General features: G+C 42.7%; 1 long non-coding RNA gene across 1 annotated transcript; it reads left to right on the top strand.

The window, feature by feature from the left end:
• The first annotated feature begins 13,131 nt into the window (after positions 1-13,131).
• Positions 13,132-25,589, top strand: LOC133368336 (uncharacterized). Its single transcript, XR_009758625.1, has 3 exons — positions 13,132-13,320; positions 21,330-21,403; positions 23,339-25,589. It is a non-coding gene; the product is annotated as an uncharacterized LOC133368336 (long non-coding RNA).
• The last annotated feature ends 820 nt before the right edge of the window (positions 25,590-26,409 follow it).

Genomic DNA, 26,409 nt, shown 5'->3' on the forward strand with positions numbered 1-26,409 from the left:
TATTAATGACACACACACACACACACACACACATATTGTAAAAAAATATGGACTATCAGTAGATATACTATGCCACTAAGCAAGCAGACAAATACTAGATGTTTCGGGCTTGAGATAAGTTATTAAGATGTAATCTTAATATTCTTCAGTCTGATCACATTTAGTGCTATTTCTGTACTTTCCCTAATCATGCACACCTTTGGTTATTTTATAGAATACTACATCATCACACTGAAAATGAACTTTTCATGACGATCCCCAAATTCTTTGTCCTGGGTAGTTTCTGCTAATTAGAACCTCATCAGCTATGGTTATCAGATCTTCATTTTTCAGCCAGAGACACAGGTTTTTGGGGGTCCTCTCTGGGTCTCCTGGTGACTCACCTTAATCTCTGGACTTTCAGCTTTCATTTTTAAAAAAATTAAGTTTCTAGGTGGTCTGGTTGCAGAGATATACACCAAAATGTCAGCCACCCCCCCACAACTTCTTAGTTGCTCTAAATCCTGCTCTAATCCCTGCCCTTTCGGGTTTTTAGCCAATAAGAAGTCAGGGTTGTGATTGACAAGGAATTATAGAGCCCAAAAACGATAAGAGTCAAATTGAATTGTCTGCTTTCTATTTGATTCCGACTTACGGCGACCCTATGAAAAGGGTTTTCATGGTAAGCGGTATTCAGAGGGGGTTACCATTGCCTCCCTCTGAGGCTGAGATGCAGTGACTGGCCCAAGGCTCAGAAAACGTGTTTTTTCCTGCTTTTCTGAACATCTCACAAATTGAATAAGTAAACTTTCAGTCTTTTTCTGTCTTGTGTAGAAGTCAGACAGGTTTAAATCTCAAAGGGGGCAGTGTTTTGCAAACTTCCCAATATGAAGCTTTAATCCAGTACATGCTTTTCCAGAGTAAACATACCCAGAGTAAACCCCATTGAATTCAATAGGACTTCCTTTTGAGTAGACATAGTTAGGATTGTGCTAAAATAAAATAGATAAAAAATAATAGCTTCTACATGCCTGGGTAGGCTTACCTAAACAAAAATATTTTTAGTAGGTGCCAAAAAGAGTACAATGAAGGCACCTGCTAATGTCAATAGGCAGGGAGTTCCAAAGCGTAGGTGCTGCCACACTGAAGGATTGGTTTCTTACAAGAGCATGTGGCACCTGTAACATGGAAAGCATACCTTGAATTTTTTGGCTTGCTAGCATATCAGCAACCAGTACAGATTTCGGAGCAGAGGTATTATGTGCTGATAGGGTCTCACTCATGTCAGCAATTGTGCCACAGCATTCTATACTAACTGCAGCCCCCAGGTCAGGTTGTGCTGCATGGGGATTTCTGTGACCTTGGCTGACTGGCTGCCAGGATTTTTTTAGTTTTGGTTTTTGGTTAGGAATCCTGACTGGTTGTGGGATGCTGAGTTTTCTGCCTTACTAATAGGAATCTTGTTGTGGTGGGTACAGTACTGCATTTAAGAAATCATCACTGTCTTTTTCTTTTTCTGTTTGCATTTCAATTACCTTTATCCTCACTCCCTTTCATCCAAAGAAGCAACAACAATGGTTCCATGCGCTCCACTCAACCTTCTTAAACCCACTGATGATGCACCTTGTTGGCTGTATGACGGTTTGTTTCTTGTCCAATAGTGGTAAAAGAGAATTCACATACTGGGCAGCATGGCTGCAATTGTTGTTGTTCCCAAGCTGCTGCCTATGAAGGTAGACCAAATCATTTGTGCTTTCTTTCTGTCAATTATATTCACTGGAATTGGGTTGGCCTGTGAAGTGAGTTTATAGCAGCCCACAGGGGAGACAGAAAAGGGTAGAGAATCTTAATACTCATTACTCAGACCTCTTTCTGAAGTGAAGGGTCAAATCTGTAAAGAAATTTGGATGTAAAAAGGTAGGGGCAGGGGGTTGCCAACCCTACTTGGATATGGATATCTTTGCAGAGGATCCTAGTCAAGCTTTACCAACAACACAATCCAAACCATATCTAGTCCTATTGAGTTCTATGGGGTTACTCCCTTAGTAAGTGTGTTTAGAATTGCACTCTTCGGGGGCATCCATTTTACTCCTGAGTGCTCCCATCTAACATTTCCACAGCATTAGGCTCCTTTCCTCCTACAATGGCCTTCTGGTGACTGGCCTGGCCTGCGGGCACTTGAACCCTTTTTGCCAGAAGCGAATTGGCTAGATTAAATGTTCTCTACCCAGGCTCCGTCTTTTAGCTAAAATTTCTGTCTTAATTTCCAATCAGATAAATGTTTTTGTATGAACTGTATGCGCCAAGCAACTGCGGTTGATGCTTAATTTATCATGATTAATGACATCACTTGGACCTGCCCCATGATGTCATTTGGACCCACTCTGTGACATCACTTGGACCTGCTCTATGATGCCACTTGGACCTGCCCCATGACATCACTTGGACCCACCCCATGACATCACTCAGACATGCCCCATGACATCACTCGGACATGCCCCTAGAATCTCAGGGTTTGGGATGCTTTCTGATCTGGCAACCTTATCATCAGCATATGATCGTTGAGCCCCAACTCCCCCAGATAGATCAGGGAGAGGAGCCAGAGGTAGATGAGGTTTTTGAGGGCATTGAGGGAGGGGGTGAAGTCGACAGCCCATCAATTCCCACAGACAGTCCTCCCATCAACGCAGAGCTGGCTCCACCTACAAGTGTCCAACAGAGCTGTTGGGAGATGACCTCACACGCGTGCCAACTCCACCCCCCCAGGACTCCCTGCCTGGCACTTCAAATGCTTCCCCACCAGCGGGTTCCCCGCCCCCTGAATTGAGCTGGCACCTAGCAAGCCTGCACTGTCAGATGAGCAGGCAGAGGCTCGTCCCCCCTCACCGCACTCGAGACGCCGCAAGACGCAGGTCGGTCAGAAGGTGAAACTTCGAAGGATCAGAGATTATGGGCAAAGACCTTTCCTATTTAAGGCAGCGCCCCCCTGATTGGGGTGCTGAGTCAACTTACTCCACACACTGCAGAGCATGCTTAGGTAGTCTAGTTAGGGTCAGTAGTGAGTCAGCATACAGAGGTCTATGAAGCGCACTGTTTTCAATGTAACCGTTACTCTAATAAAACAAGCATTAATTCCAGTCTCGTCTCTGTGTCGTCTCTCAGACTCTGGGCAGAACAGCTTGACTCAGCCATCATCCCTCTTCTCCGACGCTTCCATGACAGAAAATATGGAGGCTAGCGGCAGTGCCACCAAGTGGGCCACCCTGTATCTGATCAGAAATGACCCCATCCTGGGTCAATACCCCGCCTTCATCGCAGCCATGGAAAAAATGTTCCAAGATCCACAATGGAAGGAGATGGTCGCCCGCCAGCTAGGACCCCTGCAGCAAGGAAGGGGCTCTGTGGGGGTCTACACTAACACATTCCATGTCTTGGCCCAAGAGGCTGATTACAACGACCTGGCTCTGATGTACTTCTATCAGAATGGTTTGAGCCCAGAGGTGCTGGATGAGCTGGCACGCACCTCCCCACCAGGCAAGTTGGCAGTTGATCCAGTTGAGCTTGCAGATAGACTGTTGGCTCGAGGGCCATCAGTTGGAGAGCAGAGCAGAGCCGCTCTGTTCCCAGGCACCACTACCTCTCCCCCTCATCCGTCATCTGTCTAGCATGGGAACCTCGACCTCGTCAGGGGTAGAGCCCATGCAAATTGGCAGGGCCCGACCACGCTTGTCACAGGAGGAGAAGGAGAAGCGCAGGAGGGAGGGGCTGTGCCTATACTGATGAAAAGGGGGGCACCTGGCCTGAGGATGCTCTTCCAAAACTGAGAAGACCCCGATGCCGGAAAACTCCAAATCCCAGCTCTCATAGAGGCCCAAGAGTTGAGAGCCAAGTCAAAGAAGTTGCCTCAGCAACAACCACTTCCGTCGCAAGCCACCCTGCTCGTGCTGGTCCGATTGACTCTGCCCATGGAACAGAGTTTCCAAGTCAAGGCCATGATTGACAGCAGGATGTCATCGAGTTTCATGGACTGTAATATCGCCCGTGAGCATGGCATCCCCATTCAGACGCTTGAGCAACCCTTGTCCGTCGAGACCATTGATGGACACCCCCTAAAGTCAGGAACTGTGACCGGAGCAACCGAGATGCTAGGGATAGAGATCCCGGGGCATGTGGAGGAACTGTCATTCTATGTGGCTTCTCTACCTCACTTCCCAGTGGACCATTTTCTGGGACAAGGCGGTGCTGGCGTTCGCCTCGAGATATTGCCAACAACACTGCCAGGATAGGAAAAAACCTGACCCTGAGATAGTGGCTGGAGCAACATTGCAGAAGGAAGCTCCTCTACCCGAGAAATATGTGGAATACTGGGATGTGTTTGACAAAAAAGCCAACCAACTGCCCCCCACTGGCCATATTACTGCACCATCAACCTAATGCTACAAGTGCCCATTCTGTCCGGGTACATCTATTCCCTGTCAAAGCTGGAGTTGGCAGCGCTGAGGGAGTTTCTGGACACGAACCTGAAGAGAGGCTTCATTCGACCCTCTCAGTCCCCGGCCGGGGCACCTCTGCTGTTTGTTAAGAAGAAAAATGGAGAGTTACGCCTGTGTAATGATTACAGGGTGCTGAATCACATAACCATCCCCAACAGCTACCCCTTGCCACTCATCACGGAAATGCTGGAGCGATTGCGGTCTCCCAAGATTTATACCAAGCTCGATTTGAGGGGGGCTTATAAGCTGGTGCAAATAAAAGAGGGGGATGAGTGGAAGACCACCTCCAAGACCCGATATGGTCAGTTCGAGTACTTGGTGATGCCATTTGGCCTATCTAATGCTCTAGGAGTCTTCCAAAATTTCGTGAATGACATCTTTTGCTACCGGGCCAAGTTCAAGGTTCTAGTTTTGGTGTACAAAGCCCTATACAGCTCAGGACCAGGATACCTGAAAGACCGTCTTATCCCTTACATACCCAGTCGATCACTGCACTCTGCAGGTGAGGGCCTCCTGCAGATACCATCTTATCAGGAGGTTCGTTCTGTACAATATAGGAAATGGACCTTTAGTGTGGCAGCACCTACCCTGTGTAATTCCCTCCCTTTAAATATTAGGCAGGCACCATCTCTGCTAACTTTTCAGCGCCTTTTGAAGACTTTTCTTTTTCAACAAGCCTTTTAAGGTGAGAGCTATCCCAGTCTGTGTCTGTGTCAGAATTGCTTAATATGTTTTTTAATAATGTTTTTAACCCTTTTTTTAAAAAGTTTTTTAATTTTTTTAATGCTGTTTTGTCTTAATGTATTTTAAGATTTGTTTTTATGATGTTTTAAAGTGTTTTTAGTGCCTTGTTTGCCGCCCTGGGCTTCTGCTAGGAGGAAGGGCGGGATACAATCATCATCATCATCATCATCATCTTTCGGGACTATTTGGATCGATTCATGATCGTGTATTTGGATGATATTCTGATATATTCTGACTCCCCTGAGGAACACGAAGAACATGTGAAGGCTGTGTTGCGGTGCCTCTGGGAACATTGCCTCTATGCCAAGTTGGAAAAGTGCAGGTTTGATGTGACCATGTTGGACTTTTTGGGGTATTGCATCTCACCAGGCAGGGTAGAGATGGATGTGGGTAAGGTTCACTACGTTCTTATGTGGCAACCTCCTTGTACCAAGAAAGAGTTACAGCGCTTCCAGGGGTTTGCCAATTACTACCACCGGTTCATCGCAAACTACTCCAACAAGAGGACACCCCTCACGGACTATCTAAAGGGGCCGGGCCCCTTTCTCTGGACAGAAGCCATGCAGCAAGCCTTTGAAGAGTTGAAGGGGCGGTTAGCCTCAGAGCCCATTTTACAGCACGCAGACCCCACGCTCCCCTTTGTGGTTGAGATGGATGTGCCGGACGTGGCCATCGGAGTGGTGCTTTTACAACCAGCACATAAAGAGGGAGGCCTGAGACCCTGCGCTTATTTCTCACAGAAGTTGACCAGTTTAGAGCAAAACTACACCATGTGGGAAAAGGAGTTGCTGGCCATCCAGGATGCCTTTGAAACTTGGTGGCATCACATAGAAGGAGAGCAGCACGAGATAGAAGTGCACACCGACCATCGGAATTTGGAGAGTCTTCAGACTGTCCGCAAATTGAATCAGAGACAGGTCCAATGGGCACAATTCTTCACTCGCTTCCACTTCAAAATTCACTACATCCCGCAAGCGCAGAACAAGCAAGCAGATGTATTGTCCCGCAAGCCAGAATACCTAGACAGCCTGATCCTGAAACTGCCACAACTAATCATACCTCCCAAAAAGATATTAGTGGGGGAATGCCAAGAGTCTTGGGTGACGGAGCTGCAAGTGGTGCAAGAGCAGGATCCCTTTGCCAAAGAGAAGTGCTCTGAGTTAGCAACACAACCCACCGAGAGTAGCGAGGGTTTTGTGCTGAAGGGAGGGATGCCGTACCATCAGGAAGCCATGTAGTTAGGTCTTTTAGGTCTTTTTCATTTTGTAGTGTATCACTTCACCTTGTATTCGCTTACATAGAATCCCTAGACTTGATTTTGTTAGCGAAATTTCACCTTGTTGAGATTGCCATCACTTGGGCCTTGATGCAAATTGCACACTCCTTTCCTTTCATGTTGCCTGGCTTGCAAAGGCAAAAATATTTCCATATAACTAGATTTGCCATGATCTGTATGAAAGGGTAGCAGTATAGGACCATTTGAAAATGCCGCTCCCACTGCTTTAATTTAGCTATAATACAACCTATCCAATTTGACTAATAATAATTTAATATAGCACCTCCTTCAACCTCTCTCAGGTAGCAGTGATTCCGTGAAATAAAAAAACACACAGGTTGAAAGCATGTGGGCAGGGGGAGGGGAAAGGGAAAGATACACTAAAAGGAGCTTTCTAACCTCTACCAGCAGATGGAGCACTGTCACCATTGTGACAGCTGACAAAGTAGAAAGCCAAGATGTGAACAGAATTTCTTCTTTGGAAGGTTAATGTTCCTAGTCCAATTTCTTTTATAGATCGGTTTGCCAATAGTTTTTAGAGAGCATTTTCATTTCACAACCTGCTTTTTAATGTACTTTAATAATATTTTATTACAATATTGCAGTTTTTAGCTCAGGCTATTAGAAGCTCCATGGTGCATCTCCTACCTGTGTGTGTATCCTTGGTGAGCAGAGAAGCAGAGCACAAACAGCCACGTTAATTTAAAAAGAGAATTGGATTAGGAAGGTCATTTTAGAATGCTTAACCTCTATCTGTTTAGACAAATATGTCAAGTGCCCTAGTGGAATAACTGTTTGACATAATGCATACCAAAGTGCAAATTTACATGAATGTTTAACAATGGCTATTGTAAAATTACCTGTTGTTTCAAAAAACATGAAGAACATCATAAAGGGTGTTTGGGTGTGTGAGAGAGGGGATTTTCCTGGGAGGCAATCCTGGAATACTACCTGAATATGATGGAGTTAGTTTTCCCAAATGTTTTTGTATATATGCTCTACATTTGAGGTCCTGCACATTTCTGAGCCAGATTGACTAGTCTATAACTGTAGTTACTGGGAAGCTATAATTGTTCCACCAAGTGGAGCTATTGGACATGTTTTGCTGTGAAGTTGAAGGTTGTGCTAGTGTCATAGGTAGCCACTGGATGGTGTCTGTGTTACGATTGCCATGCCTATTACAAACTTCTCCTCTGCCTACTTGTGCCATTTAAGAAACCCATCAATTAATTGCTTTTCTGCCAACAGTGTATTAGGGGCTGGTGATGCAGTCACTTCTATGCCAGTGTCTCCCAGCCCATAGGTGGAAGGGTGTGGGCAACAAGGGCATGGTGAGTAAACATGTTGCTGGTCTCTCTTGTATGCTATCCTGGGATCAAGGCAATGAGGAGTGGAAACATGAGAATTGGACCTCACCTACTTCATTTGCTGCTGCAATTGGCAAAGCATCTAGGAAATTGTTATCATATGAAGGCAGTTTGATGCCCCGTACAAGTATATATAATATATAATTTGCTATTATTGGCTGTGCTGCAATATCCCAGCACTACTAGTTTTTCAGCTTGATGCATTCATTTTTATGTTTCAGTGACCTATTTTTATTATTATTTTTGTTTCACATCTGTCCTGGAAGCTCACTGACAAGCAGAAAACAAAACTGTTTACCAGCTGAACTCACAGCTGTTGCTAGTATTGGAGACCTAGCCAAAAATGACTGCTTTCTTGGTAAGCTCATTCTGCTGAATGAAACTCTCTAGAGTTTGCTGAAAGTGTGCTGCAGCTGGAGTCATGTCAAAAGTTCCCACATCTTTATGCTAATCATACTTCAGCTTTCTTAGAATCTTGGACATTCATTTACTTGGTTTTTCCAGAGTTCCAATAGATTTAAAATGGTCTCACTATGCCAACCACCTTTCAGGAATCTATATTCTACCAACAAGCATCTCAGAGTGGTGGCTGTGTTGAAACTCTTAGCAAGCATTGGTAGAATTCATTTATATTTTAAAAGTCACACATCCTTTCTTTACAGAAGCAAGCTTGTTAATAATGCATTCTAAAATGCATTATTTTGCTCTGACAACACTGTTTTACTTTAGAAAACCTTGTTACCATTGGGTTCATTGCTGCAAACTTTAAATTATTGCATAATTAATAGGACTAGGACAAATTTCTGCAAAGTCCAGTTTTTCAAAAGGCCCATTTGAAGGGACAGACATGTTCTGAATATGTTGGCTTCTTTTTTGGGGGGGAGTGGGGGGGAGTTGTACAAAACTATTTAGCATATGTTTTTAGAGGAGTAATATAAGTGTCTCCATAACTGCTGTGGCAGAGATGCTGCAGTAGTCATACTGCTGCTCTGGGAGCCATTGCTACGGCTGCTGCATTCTTCACAGCTGGCAATAGCTTTTGTAAATAATACAACACATTAAACAGCCAATAAAGCGCTATGTTGAAAATGTCATGATGTTATATGTTGCTGCCTGATGTAGCTATGTCACTAATGTGGGAGTGGGGAACCTTTGGTCCTCCAGATGTTGCTGGACTACAACTCCCATCATCTCTGACCATTGGCCATGATGGCTGGGGCTGATGGGAGTTGTAGTACAGTAAAACATCTGGAGGACTATGGGTTCCCCACTTCTGCTCTAATATATCAGAAAGAGTCATATAGGTCAAGACAATGAACTGTGGAGTATATGGATATTGTATAATGATAGGGGAGATTATTCAAAAGTGGGTGATCAAATGTGCAAGTACTTCTGTTCAAATTAGAGCAACCCTAATTTGAGTCTACTATAGCCCTCCCACACCTCGAGCAGACTCTTCCATGAATTGGGGCTTGGGTCCCACCTCTTCCCTGCCACAGGGGCTTACTTAGTGCTGAAAATAAATTGCCATTTTTGAGTGTTCATATTCATCACTTGAAAAGCTTCTGCTTGTGACAAATGAGGAAATATGGAGTAACTTTCCCCAACAGGATTCAAGAGGCTTGACTAAAATCCCCATGATTTCTGGCAGGAGATGTAATCTGTGCATCATTTACTGCTAAAGAGGAGGCCCCATTCTGTCCCCTGTGTTGAGGGAGCCTTCTAGGTTTCCAATTCTCCAAGTTTCCATATAACAGCCTCCATATAACACCTCTGCTCGGAGATCTGCACTGGTTGCCAATTTGTTACTGAGCCAAGTTCAAGGTGTTACTACTAGTATATAAAGCCCTTAACAGCTTGGGACCAGTTTACTTGCGGGACTGCTTTACCCCATATGCAGAGCTTGGAAAAGTTACTTTTTTAAACTACAACTCCCATCAGCCCCAGCCAGCATGGACACTGGATTGGGCTGATGGGAGCTGTAGTTCAAAAAAGTAACTTTTCCAAGCTCTGCCCATATGTACCCACTTGAGCACTTCGATCTGTGGAACTGGCCCTGTTACAGATGCCACATAATACTTGCTCCACACTTGTAAGAAATCGTTCTTTTAGTGTGGCCCCACCTACTCTTTGGAACTCCCTGCCTATTGACATCAGGTAGGCGCCTTCACGATATTCCCTTTGGTGCCTGCTTAATTTTTTTTTGTTTAGGCAAGCCTATTCAGATGCAAAGCTGTTGATGTGTTTTAATATTTTTAGTTAGTTGCTGCTTTAATTATTTTAAAAATGTTTTTAATTACTTGTTTTTAACTGTTTTATTGATAATGTTCAATGTTTTTTGTAAACTGCTTAGAGGTTTTTAATGCAATCTAGTGGCATATCAATTTGGTAAATAAATAAATGTTACAAATGGAGTCTGAGCAGGAAGGTGCTCAACTGGCAGAAGGTGCTCAAACTTACCAGTGGCAGGGAAAGGGCTTAAGTCAGTCAAGAGAGGAGGAAACCGTGGAAACCAGTTCAATGGAGTTAGGAGACTAAAAGAACCTAAGCAGGGACAAGGAGAAGGATCTGGGCTTCTATTCAGACTCCAGTATGGTGCAGAGAGGCCTTCTTTAAACAAAAGAACAAAAACAAACCAAAACAAAAAGACAGAGGTGGTGGTGAAGTATAGTGGCATTTATAGTGTAAAAAAAGACCAAGGTATTTGTGTGGTTTTATGGATGAATAGTGCAAAGAAGAAGCATTCAAAAATTGCCTTCAAAAAGTCAACAGTTACAGCAGAATGCCCTTTTTGCCACCTAGGGTTTTCAGTTAAATATAAGGAAAGAAAGCAGTAAGAAGCCATGCAGAAAGTTTAAAACATAATGAATTAGAAAAACAACAGAAAGGAATGCCACAAATCTCATAGCTTTTTACCAAAAGAGACTCATCCCAAGAAAATCTGGCAACAGTAGCTGAAGTGGGAGATGTTTATCACAGTATTTCCCACCATTTAAGTTATGCAAGCCAAGACCTCAAACAATATTGTTCAAAGAAAATTGCCTGATTCGGAAATTGGAAAAAAAATACTGTGGACTGACAAAAGCACATAAGCATAACAGACTGTATTTTGGCATCAAAATCACCAGAACTTTTGCTTAAGGACTTAGATTGTGCACAGCTTTTTTTCAGTTGGCTCTGATGTCTCCAACAAGGGATACAGGAAATTCTTCCCAGTAACTCTGCATAACTTTTCTATGACAGAGGGAATTAAGCATGACTTGCTTGATTTTTACAATGACGAGACATGATGTAATTGTGACATGGATGTCCAACATTCTACAGAGGAATGGTCTCAGCATCAAAAGTGTGTCTGCTAGCACAGATTGCAGAGCGGGAACTACCCATGCCCAGCTGAAGGGGCCCCTGTCAGCCACAGGGGCCCTCAACCAGTGCCCAACCTGGCTGCCTGCTAGCTCCATACCTGGCTAATAAGGCACAGTGGGTGGGGCACGACTGCTCTCCCAGATTCCAGACACAGCGGGTCATGCTGTTGGCTGAGAAGGGGGGACAAAACCATGGGGAGTTCAGTGTCAGGAGTGTCAGATTGGCTCCACCACCACATACTGCACTGTGCCAAGCTCCCACCCCTCACCCTTCTCAGCCACATTCAGAAGCCAAGAGAACAGTGGTGCCACACCTGTGCTACCTTGCTGGCCGCTACCAGGTAAAAACATTACATTTAATTTCAAATATTTCAGTATGAAGATGTCATGCCGGCCGCCTAGCTGCAGGGGAGTAGAATGCAAGCTTAGGAAGGTGTTATAAATGGCCTCAAGAGAATGGGTGGTTGTCTGAGGAGGACCCACCAATCTCCCCAGGGTTTACTGTTTAAAGGTGAATTGAAGGGATAAAATTGGGTGTGTGAATTCTAACCAGAATTCAAAGGGGTAAAGCAACATGTAGAAATTCAATCTTGGTTTGAAAAATTACCCAGGAATTTCCTCAGGCAGAGTTGGCAGAGCTTTCTACAGAGCCTTCTGCCACCTGTAACCCTCATGCTCTTCTCCAAAATAAAACTTATGTGCCTTGGGAAAGAAAAAGGAGGTAGCAGGGAAGGGGGAGTGGTGGAAACATTGTCAAGGGCATCCCACTAACACAAAAAGCCCCTCAAGGCTTTTCAAAAGCTTGGCAAACAAACAATTGGGGGTGAGTGGGTGATCACAAGATTTGAGCAACGTCCCCAATAATGAGGCATCCATATGCTGAATGATATTGCATGATCTGAATACAAGCCTGCAAACATCAATTTTAAAAGTGCATGTGACAAAGAACAGAAATCAGTCCCAGATTTTGAAAACTCAGCTGTTATGACTAAAGGCAGAGAGACCTGACTGTTCTGCCGGTTCCAGTGTGTCTCCACCTCTCTTCTGAAAATGGGGGCACACAATACTAGTCAAACTCTGCCCCTTTTTACTGTAAAACCTGGTGGAATCCACTTGAGTACACTTTTTTAAAAAAATGTTTCAAACAGATTTTGCAGATCAACCTGTTCCCCCTCCAGGTGTGGTCAATGGAAATGCTTTACTATAGGAGACTAGTGTGATCACAGCCTAACTTTGTCACAGGTTCAGATATCATTTGATGATGTTACAGTGTAAGACCAGATACATAAAGCTCCTGTGACAGCTTCTCAATACGTGTGTCAGCTTCGCTTCTGAGCTAGTTTTTCAAGTGACAAAATTTAAACTCTTGGCTGTTTTGTAAGTAACTGTGTTCTTGTGTAATGTTTTATTACCTCAGGCCTGTATTCAAATATTTTCAGGCATCAAAATATCTGTCAGGATATTTATTTATTTATTAAGGTGGTTTACACCCACCCATAACCAAAGAATAAACCGTTTATTATCTCCCAGGCCTTTGCTGAGTTCTGTGATCTCCTAAGAGATTTTGATTTAAAAAACCAAAACATACAGGTTTTACCCACAGACAGCCTTGCAGAGAGGACATGCTACGAAGAGGAAAGCAGAGAGAACAAAAGGCATTCAAAACAACTTTTAGACAGCCAGCTTGCTCAATGATGTGGATTCAAGCCAGAAAAAATAAAGGGCATGCTCTTCATGTTTTTCTCAAGCCAACAAAAAAAGAAAGAGGCATGCCATGGCCACCAGTTTGGTTCTAAGCCAGGAAAATAAATACTCACCCAAGTTAGGAAAATAGCTGCTTTTTACCTTGTGTGCAGCTGCTGTAATGGGGCCAGAAGGGGTAGACAACTGAGATCAAGAAGCTGTGGCTTTATGTCTAGCAGCAGGCTGTGGCTCGTGGTGGGGGATGAACGCAAGGTGGCTGACTCTGGCATCTGTGGACGTGGAATTTGTCTTCCTTCCACACCCGATCTGTGAAACAAACTAGCCAGGTAGCACTGGTGAGCCTGGAATCTGAGAAAAGATTATAGCAGCAGCAAGTAGAGATGAACGAAAAGGTAGTTTTCCTGCTTTTCAAATTACACTATGAGCACATTCCTACTCCCCCTGATGTTGGTGGCTTGTCTCTGTGTGTGGGTTATTAGTTGCCTTTCTGCAGGCCTCCATCAAAAAAAGTACCCTGCTGCTGTTGCTCTGCCCCCAGGGAAGCCCTAAGCTTCTCTGAGGTGGGTGGTAAGCTGTCACCAGTAGTTCCCCAACAATAGTAGCTATCAGAAAGACTCAAACTGGGGTGTGGGTAGGGGATGGGATCCTGTGGATCCCCTGAGGGGCCTGAGCTGCACCTGTGGGGACCTTGTGCAACAAAACAAGGAAACTCCCTTCCACCCTGGTCAGTTTGAGCAGCAGGATTTGGGATGTATTTGCCAATCCAACATGCCACTCCGCTCTGCTCCATATCTCTTATTGGCTGTGCAGAATAACAAGCACTCATTGGGGAAACATCCTGATTTCACTATTTGGGTTGTCAGGTCAAAGTAATTGGTTCCACTGTTGTACTGTTTTTCCTGATGTTCAGTCAAAATCTGGCTTCCTGAAACTTGAGCCCATTATTTTGTATCCTGCACTCTGGGACGATCTAGAAGAGATCCTGGCCCTCCTCTGAGTGACAACTTTTCAAGTACTTGAAGAGTGCTATCATATCTTCCCTCAGTCTTCTCTTCTCAAGGCTAAAGATGGCCAGTTCTTTCATAATTGTGGACTACTATTCCAGTTTCAGGGACATAGATAGCCCCATTGCCAGATACAAGATCTCGGACAATGATCATAAAGCTAGAAGAGGATAAGTTCTGTTTGAACAAACTCTATTACTGACTGCCATGGATCACTTAAAAACTTTAGTATCAGGTGAAAAGAGACTGATTGTTTAGACTATCCTGGTGTTGGAGAATGTTTCAGTTCTTTGGACTGGGGGTCCTTGAAGAAATTTGAAGGCACAGGCTTGAAGCAAAAAGGTAGGCCTTTATTCTTTACCAGCATACACAGGGTCAGCCTCCCAGAGAGTCTGGAGAGGACTGCACTGAAGCACAGTCTGCATGGCTCTTTTATACAGTACTAAGTACACATGTGACATTAGTTTACCAACCCCACAAGTTCCTTCCCACATAACGTAACAGTTCCTCCTCTTTGCAATATTTCCAAAAAAATCAGAAAACATTAGGTAATTCTACTCTCTAGTTACATGAACATGTGTACAGGTAATTTGTCACTGTTTTAATATACTACTTATTCCAATTTTCTGTCTTACTAATATCACCATTGTTCTGCTGTTCCCCATGACATATTTTTCCAGGCCAGTTGAAACCAGTTACTACCATATACTACATTCTGCTGTTGTGAATGGGCTTTTATGCATACCCGGTACTTTCCATTTTCCATTGTTCTTGATCAGCCAGGCTAACCCAGGTACACCTGGAGATATTACATGTTCCTTAATGATACCAGGCTGGGTTTGGCTCACTCAGCATAGGGTGACTGGAAGTTCATGAGCACCACAGTTTTATGAGTTTGCTGTAGGGGTTCTTATTTCTTATATTTTCTTAGAAATCCCATTCCTACTTAAAGAAACTGCATAGCTATAGATAAGGATTCTGATTATAATGCTGGACTATGACTGAATTTAAGACAAGGTACTGGGTGATTCTGAGCCAGCCACTATCTCTCAGCCTCAGAAGAATGGAAAAGGCAAACCACCTAAAAATACCTTTTTACCATGAAAACCCACTTACAGAGTTTGTATTCTATTAAATAAAACATACCAGATCATTTTAAAACTCGAAGTTTCTCTCATTACTATTTGATAACGTTACAAAGTTTTTCCATTAGTCGGTGCCATTGTACTAGAACAAGAATAAAATTTGTGTATAATTTGCCAACTAATAATCACTTTCCCAGGATGAAACAGTTTAAAAATCAATCATAGATTACATGCTCATTTGCTTCCAAACAATATACTCATTAATTAAAGTCAGTCACACACAGGCCTATTTTGGCAAAAGCAGAGGTTCAAAGTAAGTTGAATTAACCATTGCCTGCTCTCCAGGCCATACTCACAGGCCTGCATTTCTCTGTGAGACTGGATCTTAGGGGTCTTCAAAAGGCCTATGGCCCCCTTGCCTCGTTCCTTGTGATTTTCTTATTTTTCATAAATATATACCTTCTAATTATGTGGATATATAAAAATTCTCCATTACCGGCAACTTCAATTTGTCTGCTTAGGATAACTAAAACAGCTGTTGCACAATTCACAAAATAGCAGGAACATGTCATAAATGGTAAGTTGGCACAGGACTACAGCAAGTTCCAAAACCAGGAGCACTTTAGAAGCTAAAGACTTAGGTTGTCTCCCAGTCATATAGGATTCACTTGTCTGGAAGCAACTCTGTCTGTATAGTAGAAGAAAATTTAAATGACTCAACAAGCCATGTGAACTCATTTTTCTGTCCTGTACATATTGTGGGCTTTCCCATTGGCCACTGAAAAACAAAATGTTGGAGTTGGTAGACCTTTGCCTTTTACACTGTAGAATGGGGCAGGCTGCTGATTTTGTGAACTATGTACATCAGTGCATAGCCTTTGTGTCTGGGTCATTTAGACATGCTGCCTGAGCAACATGGTATTTTGCTCAGAGCTAAATTGCTTTTACACAGCTGGCAGAATATGATTGAATTGTAGAGTGGAGGTCTTATAAGCCATCTAGTCTAATCCCTTGCTCAGTGCAGGAGATCCAAAACTAGAGAATCCTGAACAGATGGCTGTACAGCCTCTGCTGGAGTACCTCCACTGAGAGAAAGCCCAATGCCCCTCTAGGTAATTGGGTCCATTGTTGAGCTCCTCTTTCCATCAAGACATTTCTCCTAATGTTCAACCAAAGTTTACCCTTCTGGTAACAAGTGTATTAGTCCTGTGAGGGAACAGAAAACAAGTGTTTGCCCTTTTCTATGTGACAGCTTTTCAGGCATTTGAAGAGTGTTATCATAAACCACCAACACCCCCGTCCGCCAATCTTTCCGGGCTAAACATACCCAGTTTCTTTAACCTTTTCTCATAGGATATGTTTTCTATACTGCCACAGCTTAGAGGTAAAGTTGCAACAACCTAGAAATAAATGTAGTAGAGCAATCAAAGGGTATGCAGAAAGGGCAAAGAAGCAATGCTACAAACAGCAAAACCAAGTTAAGAAAAAAGAGACATTCAGGTATGTTTCAAATATTTTTGTTCCCCTGCACTGGTAAACTTTATACACAAAACAGCTGTGCTCACCATATGGCATGCATACTGCTAGGCACTTTTTCTTGGCCATAAAAAAGGAAAAGAAAATTGTGATAAAATGAATTGTGTTTTAAACAAAGTCAATCTCTAGCAGTAATACCTGTGAAAGAAGCATGTAAACATGACTTAAAAGCTGTGCTACAACAAATAATTCTGATTAGACTGCATAGTACTGCCACAGCATATAGCACATATAAGAAGCTGCTTAGGTCAGCTTCAGACAACGCAGTGGTTAGTAGAAGCCAGCATGAACTTGGCAAAAATAAATCCTGCCAGATTAATCTTATCTCTTTTTAATTGGGTTACTAGCTTAATGGACTGTGGGAGTGCTGTAGATGAAATTTATCTTGCTTTCAGCAAAGCATTTACAAAACTTTCTTACGATATTTTGGTTAGTGAGCTGGTTAAATGAGGGCTAGACGATAATACTGTCAGCTGGGTCTACAGCCTGTTGGAAAACCAGCACTCAAGAATGGCTCTTTATCAAACTGGAGAGAGGTTTCAAGTGGGTGTCACAGTCTTCTGACCTAAGCCCAATACTCTTCAACATTTTTTCAATGGCTCTTATATGAGTGGAGGATATCTTTATCAAATTTATAGATGATACAGAACTGGGAGGGGTAGCTAGCACATCAGATGATGGGGGAAATTCCCAATGACCTTGAATGAATGAAAGATAAGCAGAAATGAACAAAATAAAATTCAACTAAATCATATGCAAAGTTCTGCAGGGAGGGGGGGATCAAATGTGCAGGCATAGGATGGTGGATACCTGGCGGCAGTAGTAGATGTGAGAAGGATAAAAGGACTGTAGTCAAAAGCAAGGTGAACATGAGGCAGCAGGGTGATGCCGCTGCAAATGTGATTTTAGGCTTCATTAATAAAACCATAGTTTACAAGTCATGAGAGGGAATAGTTTTCTTATGGTCATCATCAGTCAGACCTCATCTTGAGTACTATGTACAGTTTCAAGTGCCAGACAATGTATGCAGATAATGGGTTCAGAGGATGGCAACAAAGATGATCAGGAGAATGGAGGGAAAAGTCCATGAGGAAAAATTGAAGGAGCTGAGTATGTCTTGCCTGGAGAAGACTAGGGAGGAACATGATAGCACTCTTCAAATACCATTAAGTAAAACAATAGGGAAAATGTCTTAATGGTAAGAGTAGTCTGTCAATGGAACTGCTTATCTAAGAGGAGAGTAGGCTTTCTCTTATTGGGAAGACTTCATACAAAGGCTGCCTTGTAGTACCTCTCTGTGCCTGTTTAGCGACTGGAAGGTACTTGCCCAACATGTCCATTGCTGCCCTTTTTGGGGGCCCTCAGCCAGTGTGAGTTCCCGGTAGCAGTGTCTCAGAGGACGTCTGCCAAATGCTCAGACCTTCCAGCCAGCAAAGTTTTACCACAGGATTACAGTTTGAAAAGGCAATCCTATTGTGTTTAGTGAGGCTATCCATGAGTATATGTGATTTCAACATCAATCTAATCCATCCTGACTTGAACACTATCACCGTGACAGGTGCATATACATAAATTTTCCTACCATAGTTTTTATAGCTGGAGTTAACAAACCTTACACATACAGAAAAAGCACAGGTGAAAATGTTTAAGATCTTTTGCTCACTCAAACATGTTCTGCAACTGTTTGCAGGAGCAAAACACTGAAGTTAGCTACAAGTTGGCTAGTGAAAAATAAAAGCTGCTCAGTGATAGATAGTGATATATTCCAGTTATGACCACATATTATTAATTTCTTATCTCACAGCAATAGCTTTTCTTTACAGCTGAAGAGGATGTGTATGTTTTTATCAGCCTCATTTGCATGTCACTGTAAACCATAGGTAATGGTTTCCTGTGAATGCACTGATCTGGGCTACTTTGCTCCTCTCAACCAGTGTGTGGGAGAAACAAACCACTATCCCTGGTTTATCATTATATCCATCCTGGGGATCATTTGTTTCACTTAAAACGCACACACAATCTATAAGTCAAGAACATTAAGCCAGGGATCATGGTTTGTTTCTTCCATGCGCTGCTGAGGAGGCACAAAGTGGTCCAGATCAGTGCATTCTTGATAAACAATTGTTTTACTATAACACGTGAACTGGGTACAGTATGTCTGTTTTATTTGGCTTCTGTTTGTCATAAATATGTTATGTCTAAGTTGCACATTTGTAATTTTTCTTTTCAATCTTGTAAAGTAGAACTCTTCCTTGAAAAAGAGATTCTATTACATTTTGTACTCATTTTGTGCTATTTATTTTTGTCAACAGAATGAAACAATTAGCATCACATAAGGAATTCCCTAGCATCTGTATGCACACAAGTCACTTATTAGATTGATCTGTAGTGCACACAGGGGTTTTGTGTTGGAAGGGTTACAATGGATGAGCCAAGGTGGGACCAATTCTGGAGTCCGATGCATTTGGGGGATATTGATTTTATAAACTGTAAACAAAACAAGTAACAAAACCAATTACCCCTAAATGATAATGAACAAACAAGAGCTTATCCACACGGTGATTTACTGTGTGTCTGATGCTATTTGCATCCCCTTTTAATTCGCATAGTTCACTTGGCGTTACTGGCAAGCAGAAGCAATCACACAGTTTCCTCCCTGTAAATCCATACTAACCCAATCCTATGATAATCCAAAAAGGGAAGGAAAAAATGTTTTCACTCCGTTTCTCTAGGGCTTACAGACACTTTGCTGTGATGCTTTTAGGTGGGTGTGTCAATTGTTCCCTTCTCCACCCCCACTCCCTCCTCCTCCATTCATTTATTTCCTGCAACTTACAGCTGCTCTCCCCCATTCTGCAATGCTTTTTTATGTTGCTACAAACGGTGCCTTTATTTTCTTTCCCCCCCAACTTGTGCACAAAAGCATAACACTGCTCAAACAAAGATTGTATTTCAGCTGTATTGTACCAGTGAAAATACAAATAATCACACTTCCGGGATGTTGTTTTTAAATGAAACTTACTGGTAGAACAAACTGAGTATACTCGGTTGCCAGGTAACCAGAGGGAGTGGAAATGTTAAATTAGAGGGTGTGGTCTTTAGGAAATTGCTTCCCCTCAAGCGTAACTAGAAAACACTGTGTTTGCAGCTGCCATTGATTCCTTACTGTAGATGGTGCAAAGGAGGTAAAAACAGCATCTTTAGCATGAAGTTATGTTCCCATGTGGATAAGCCCCAACAGTCAGATAATAGATTTCCCATCCTCAAAGCCACTACTTTCAGAGTGCTGTTTGTTGTTGAATCTCTATCCACAGATCTGTCATTATCCATTGCTGTTGCTTATGTTCACTGTTCCTCCACTTCTCCCTAGAGTTTTATTGTCTGTTTCTTCTCCAACTGACACCAACATACATTTGCCCTCACTGTCTCCATGATTCTAAGCCCGCCCTTTGCCAGTCCAGCTCTTTATGATGTCATAGGAGTGGGTATCACAGAGCCAGCTTTATACATGTATTTAGGAGTTTATTGATCTCCAGACAGTGGGGAAGCTGAAGCGAAGTGACAAATGAAAAGGCCTTTCCATCATTATCATCTCATTTTTGAGAGAACATTAAAGATACCAACAAAGGAAATTCTAGCTACTGTTACGACATGTGCTCTTGGGGACCTGAGTGTGTGCATTTGCCACCCTCATGTCCCATGAAACACACCTCCTTGAGAGGAGGGGATCTTTTGCTAGGGATAAAACAAGCGCTTTGCCCTGAAATGTGCTTAAATGGTGTATATATTTAACCCAAGAAATGCAGGTCCAAACCAAAATAAAGCAAAGCTTGATTTTATTGAGAGAAAGAGTAGGAAAGCATTACAGAATTACTTGGGTGCGTGGCAGCATTTATCATTAATATCCTAACCCATTCATAACTTTAAAGTTAAGAAATCAAAGGACCCTATTACTATAAGAGGTGAAAGGTAAGAGAGAGATTACCTATCCTATGCCCGGAGTGGGCGGTTGAATACAGCTGAAGCTATGTGGAAGAGCTCTGATCCAAAACCAGGAAGGAATCTCTTGGTCTCAAGGTTTTTTTGCACCGAGACCCAGAGTCTCCCCGGTTCTGTCCCTGCAGTCCTTGATGCGTTCCTTGAGAGCGTAGTACATGTGTGTTGGAGCTCTGATGTTCCTCAGCCCCCCTTCCTCTTTCTTCCTCTCTTCCCTTTTTTTTTACCTTCAAGCCTCGGTTTTAAAATACTTTTTTCCTCTCTCCCCCTCCTGCCAAGGAGGGTATGAAAGTCTGGTGATGTTGTGTATGTGTGTGTGTATCTCTAACTGACCCTGAAAACTAAGGCTCCTAACAAACAATGGGATTCACTGTGGGTGAGGGAAATTTGCCAAAGGACAAGATAACAATTATGCAGAACATTTATGCTGTAGCTTTAGTTTTGTATCTTAATTTCTGCCCTTGTTACTCTTCGCACAAAACCTCGTGGGAAAGCATAACCAGCCATACCATTAGGTGGGGGTGTGGGGTGGGAATTGTAGTTTAGCAGGCTCCATGGCCCTGCCTCGTAACACTACTTTACTGAAGAATTTAGACTAAACCTCAATATAATATTTCATAATGTTCTGTCCGAAGCTGCTCCCTCAGACTTACCTGAAGTATCATGGACAATGGTAGAACCAGAATCCAGAAGCCATTAAAAAAACCCTACTAACATCTAAAATCTTTAAATATATTAATCTTTCTCCTTTTCCTCTTTTTGTTTTCTCCCAAAACATAGCTGGTATCAAATGCTAATGGCAGAGAAAAGGCCCAAGTACCTTCCCTCATAAAGCTCCCCTGGCCATCTGACAGGTAAGCCAGTTTGAGATGTCACAGAGGGAGAAGATGTCACTGTTCCTATAGCAACCTGCTTCAACCATGGGCATTGTTTCTCATGGGTCTCTGGGCCAAGTTAGCAGTAACAGTCCATAATCGGATCTCCCGCTCTTTTTTAAAGGTTTAATTGCTCAAGCTGCAACGGGGGTGGGGTGGGCACTGGGTGAGTCAGGGTTTAACCCTCCTCCCATCATGTTCCCAGTGAAAATCCCATCCAAGCTGCTGTTTACCCCATCAGTGGGTAAAACATACCGGCACTCTAATTGCACTTGCATTACACTTGCCCTTTTCTGTATGCCATTGGGCCCCAAACTTTTTTCCCTATTGACCGCTTGAAAATTGTTGAGGGTCTTGGTAGACCACTTAATGGTTTTTATGCCTGTTGCAGCAATTGTAATGCACTGCGCTATATGCTGTATGATTTTTAATTGTACTGTTATTGCTTCTTTTATTGCTTAAAATACTATATAAAATACAATATATATTACAGTTTGTATTCCATAGAATTCAAATTCTATCGTTTCTCATGTTTAAATGTATCTCCCTTACACAGTTCAGAAAAGGCGAAGAGCACAATGTCTTTGCATGTTTAGAGTGCTATATAAATTATAATGTGGAGATGTAGTATAGAAAAGCTCTCTCGCTCTCTCTGCCACTCAGCCCCTCTGTACTGTAATTTAAAGCAGTGTCATGTCACTTAAAAAAGTCAGGGCTCCCCCCCAAATCCTGAGAACTGTGGTGCTGAGAGGTGTTAGGAGACCCCTATGAGCTACAATTCTTGGAGTGGTTTAACAATCAATCCCTCTTCCCAGGAAACTCAGGGAATTGTAGCTCTGTGATGGGAACAGGAGCAGGGGTATAGTCGTCTAGGGTCTCAGGGGGTCTTAGACCCCTTACTTTTTTGGGAGCCAGGTCTCAGCAGGATCCCTATGTTTCCAGCATCCTGTGAGCCAATCAGCATAAAAGGGGGGTATATTGGCCACTGAGAAGATCCTTCTAACATGTTTTCTTCTTCTTTCCTGCTTTGGCTTAACCCAGCAGCGAGTGTGTGTGTGTGTGTGTGTGTGTGTGTGTGTATGAGAGAGAGAGAGAGAGAGGAAGAGGGAGAGAGGGAGAGAGGGAGAGAGAGGGAGGGAGAGGGAGGGAGGGAGGGAGAGAGAGGGAGGGAGGGAGGGAGAGAGAGAGAGAGAGAGAGAGAGACCTATGTACACAGCCGTTTAAAAAGTTTGTGTTTTCCTTTATTGCTGTAAGGTTTTCTGAGCCAGTTATGCAGTCCCCAATGAGTGTCAGTCGCCAGCAAGCCTTTAGTAGTTTCTTCTTCAAAAAGCTAAAACAGGTTTTGGAGAGTGAGAATTCTGTAACTGCAGAAGAGAAGACAGTGAATCCTGAGGACAGCATCCCATCTACATCATCAAGCAGTTTGGTAACAGCAGGAGATAAACATGTAGACACTGAATTCAGTAATTCAAGCAATATCTCTGATAGTGAGAAAGAACAAATGGTGACAGTGACAGAGAAGCAGAAAGCAGTATTTAAACTTGGCCAGATTATTCTATAATCTTAGAAGGGGCAGTGGCTATGAGGGGGCGTGACTGTGACTATCATGAAGGGACCCTTCTGAATTTGCCACTACACTACTGAACAGATCTCTCAACAATTCTCAGCACTCATTACAAATGTGTAGTGCATTTGCATTATGGGGATAATAATACTGACTTACGATATATGGGTATTGGGAATACAAGATAATAAAGTTTGTGAAGTGTTTGAATCCTCTAAAATGCAATTGAAATGCTATGTACTACTACTGCTACTACTACTTTTTTAGAAATAATATGGAACTGCTCTCCATATTCTTAGACAGGATATTTTATTCAATTCCTTGTAGTTTTATTTTCTCTTTATTTCCAGGTTGGCCCCGTGGAAAGAGGTATAGTCTCTTTTTCTTGACTACACTTTCCATGATGTTTAGAGAGAGGAAGAAGAGAGAGAAGAGAAAAGCTGTCTGCACTGGAATTTTTGTGGATTGTTGTTGTTGTTATGTGCCTTCAAGTCGATTTCAACTTATGGTGACCCTATGAATCAGAGACCTCCAGTAGCATCTGTTATAAACCACCCTGTTAAATCTTGTAAGTGCAGGTCTATCTTGTGGATAGACAGCCCTTATTTTAAAGGACATCCATTAATCAAAGGTGCTCAGGGCACCTTTACTCCCCAAAAATTCTACAAGGCCCCCTCCAACACTATGAGTCTGACTCTGGTATTAGTTGGCTAATGTCTCAGACTCAATAGGGGTGAAGTAACAAAAAGGCAACTGCAGGGTCCCACATCCCTCCAAAAGTGGCATTGAGAATATTCACTTCCCAGTTGATTGCTTTTTATCCCTGACTGAACAGTGATTGGAAAGGTTCTTCTGAAACCACATTTGAGCAAAAGGCTGTACACTTGACTTCATAGGGAAGGGCAAGTGGATCAGGGTTTGATTCAGGGTTGGGGCAACACTGACTTGGATTTGTAGAAAGCTGGATTATCAGTACAATGGTTTTATGAGACGAGGAGGCAGGGAAGACCTTCCCTCCTTTACCTAGTTTGGATTATTTTTTACATCAGTGCAGTAGAATAATAATGTGTGTAGTCTTAAACCCTGCAGAGGTTTAAACCCTTCAAACAATTGGTGCTGTTGCTGCCTACTCACTGGTGGTATGTGATAATGTGCAAATCTCTGTCAGGAATTATTTCAGCGTTGTTGTTGTAGTAGCATCTTTATTATGGTCAAATGACCAAAATACTATATATGGTGAAATGCCAACTACTGTCAAAGGGAGTAATGCATCTGAGGCTTCCAATACTGTGTGTTGTAGAATGTTTTAAAACATCACAGAGGCAGAGATATATGTGTTGTGTGCCTGAATGATGCAAAAACAATTGCAAGGTCTGGAACAGTAAAGCATCTGTTTATTTTTTCATTTGTCACATTGTAAGCTTTAGAGCCTAGAGGGTTAGTGGAAGTAGCTTTCCCACCCTAAAGTTCTGATGTTTTAGAGCTGTCAGTAAAATGTAAGAGAAAATACCATTAGAGAGATACAAAAAATTGATTTGTTCACATTATTCATGTAGGTGACATTTGAAAGTCAGATGAACTGCTGTCTCCTTGAAAACAGTCAATCAGACTGGAAATAAAAAAATCCCGCAGCACTTAGGGCCTGTCAGTCTCTACTTCCAGGGACAGACAGGATATCAGGGCATTTCCTATTCCTGTGTTTACGTAATGAGGGGAAAATTAACGAAGAAAGTTTGCATCAAAACACACATTCAGGTTGATTATAATTCTAGCAGATTCTTGATCAGCTGTAAGCATTTGCCACAGATACCTCAAACATATGGGGAGGTGGAGGGTGTGTGTGTGATTTTATGCCAGTGCCATTTTCCTGCAGTCTTCACTGGAGGAAAATCCCTTCAGATGTCAATTATATGAAATAACATGGGTAGGGAGGATCACACAGAGAATCTGAAATAATTGTTCTGTCAGCCCTAGCCCCTGGAATAAAAGCCTAAGATGAATTTGCATGGACCTTGTGGTCTTGTATATAGGACATCACTGCCTCTGATTTATAAAGGGTTTTCACTTTTCCAGTTCTAAATAAGTATTAACAAACGTGCTAAAACAGAAATCCAGCATGGGCTAAAGATGCCAACTGTCCTGTCCTGATGGGATCAGCTGCCTTCATGCTGGCATGAGACATATGAAAGGAAAAAATGAAGGGGATCATATAACTGGTTAGTAGACGATTAGTCACATTTTCCCAGTTGCTTCCTATTGTAATAAAGGAACAATAAAGGTTTTTGTACAGTTACTAGGCTACCATCCACATCATTTCCCCTAACACCCTTTCTCCCCCTTTCATGAATAAGCTTTTTGTTGCAATGCTTTGCTCTAAAGTTTTGCTGTAATGTTAATGGCTACATTTACATGTAACACTAAACCATGGTTTAGCATTATATGCACAAGCAGGAAGGAGCCACCACAAATCTTGGGCTTGTGCACTCCCCCCTTATCCTTCCATGCAGCAGAACTTAGTTTAACTTCCCACAAAATCTGGCATGTTGTTACATACAAACCAGCAACTCTGGTTTAAAACGAACACTGGAAAGTTTCAAAACCCAAGCTAACTTCAAACTATGATAAATGGCTTGTTTTAAACCATAATCCTTAGTTTGTAGCATAATGACAAGCAACGTTTTGTGGAAACTCTGCTAAAGTCCTCCTCTCAGCTGCACAGAAGGAAGAGAGGGGAGATGGCAGGACTGCGCAAGCCTGAGAGTCACAGCAGCTCCTTTCTGCTCATGCATGTAGTGCTAAAACTTGGTTTAGTGTAATGTACAAATGCAACAATTACATAGATGATGACCACCCCATTAGGTAACCAGTGAACTGTGTTTGTATATTGGAGATGGGGGCTGATGTCTCTGTTCTTGGTTGTAGCAGATGGACCAATCTAATTGCCAACCATGCTTCTGCCACTCTCAAGTGTGCAAGTGGTTCTGTGTACACACACACACACAGAGGTTTGTGCAGAGGATGCTAGCCATTTTGTATAGCTGGCACAGCAAGGGGGGAAAGTACTGACTGAGACACTGAGATCTTGTCTTTGTGCCTAAATAATTTTAAACTCATGCTTGGCCCTCTCACTGTGCCAAGAAATTAATCATGAGGGAAGAACAGGTTTAAATGTTGTAGGCTGCATGGGTTTGTTTCATCCCGTAGTTTATCAGTCCTTAAAAGGAAGGAGGAAACTCTTCAGGCCAGCAATTTTATGCACGGAGGATATCATCTGCACATGGCAGTTGAGGGGATGGGAGAGTGCTCTATTCACACTGTAGCAGGGACTTGGACTTTGAGGGATCCTCATTCGGAGCTATAGACTATTCTGAAGGGGCAGCCCTGCAGCCAGCCTTCCTTATTAGGTGGGGCAGCCATATTT

Source organism: Rhineura floridana, chromosome 1 (assembly GCF_030035675.1).
Source record: "Rhineura floridana isolate rRhiFlo1 chromosome 1, rRhiFlo1.hap2, whole genome shotgun sequence".
Classification (NCBI taxonomy): Eukaryota; Metazoa; Chordata; class Lepidosauria; order Squamata; family Rhineuridae; genus Rhineura; species Rhineura floridana.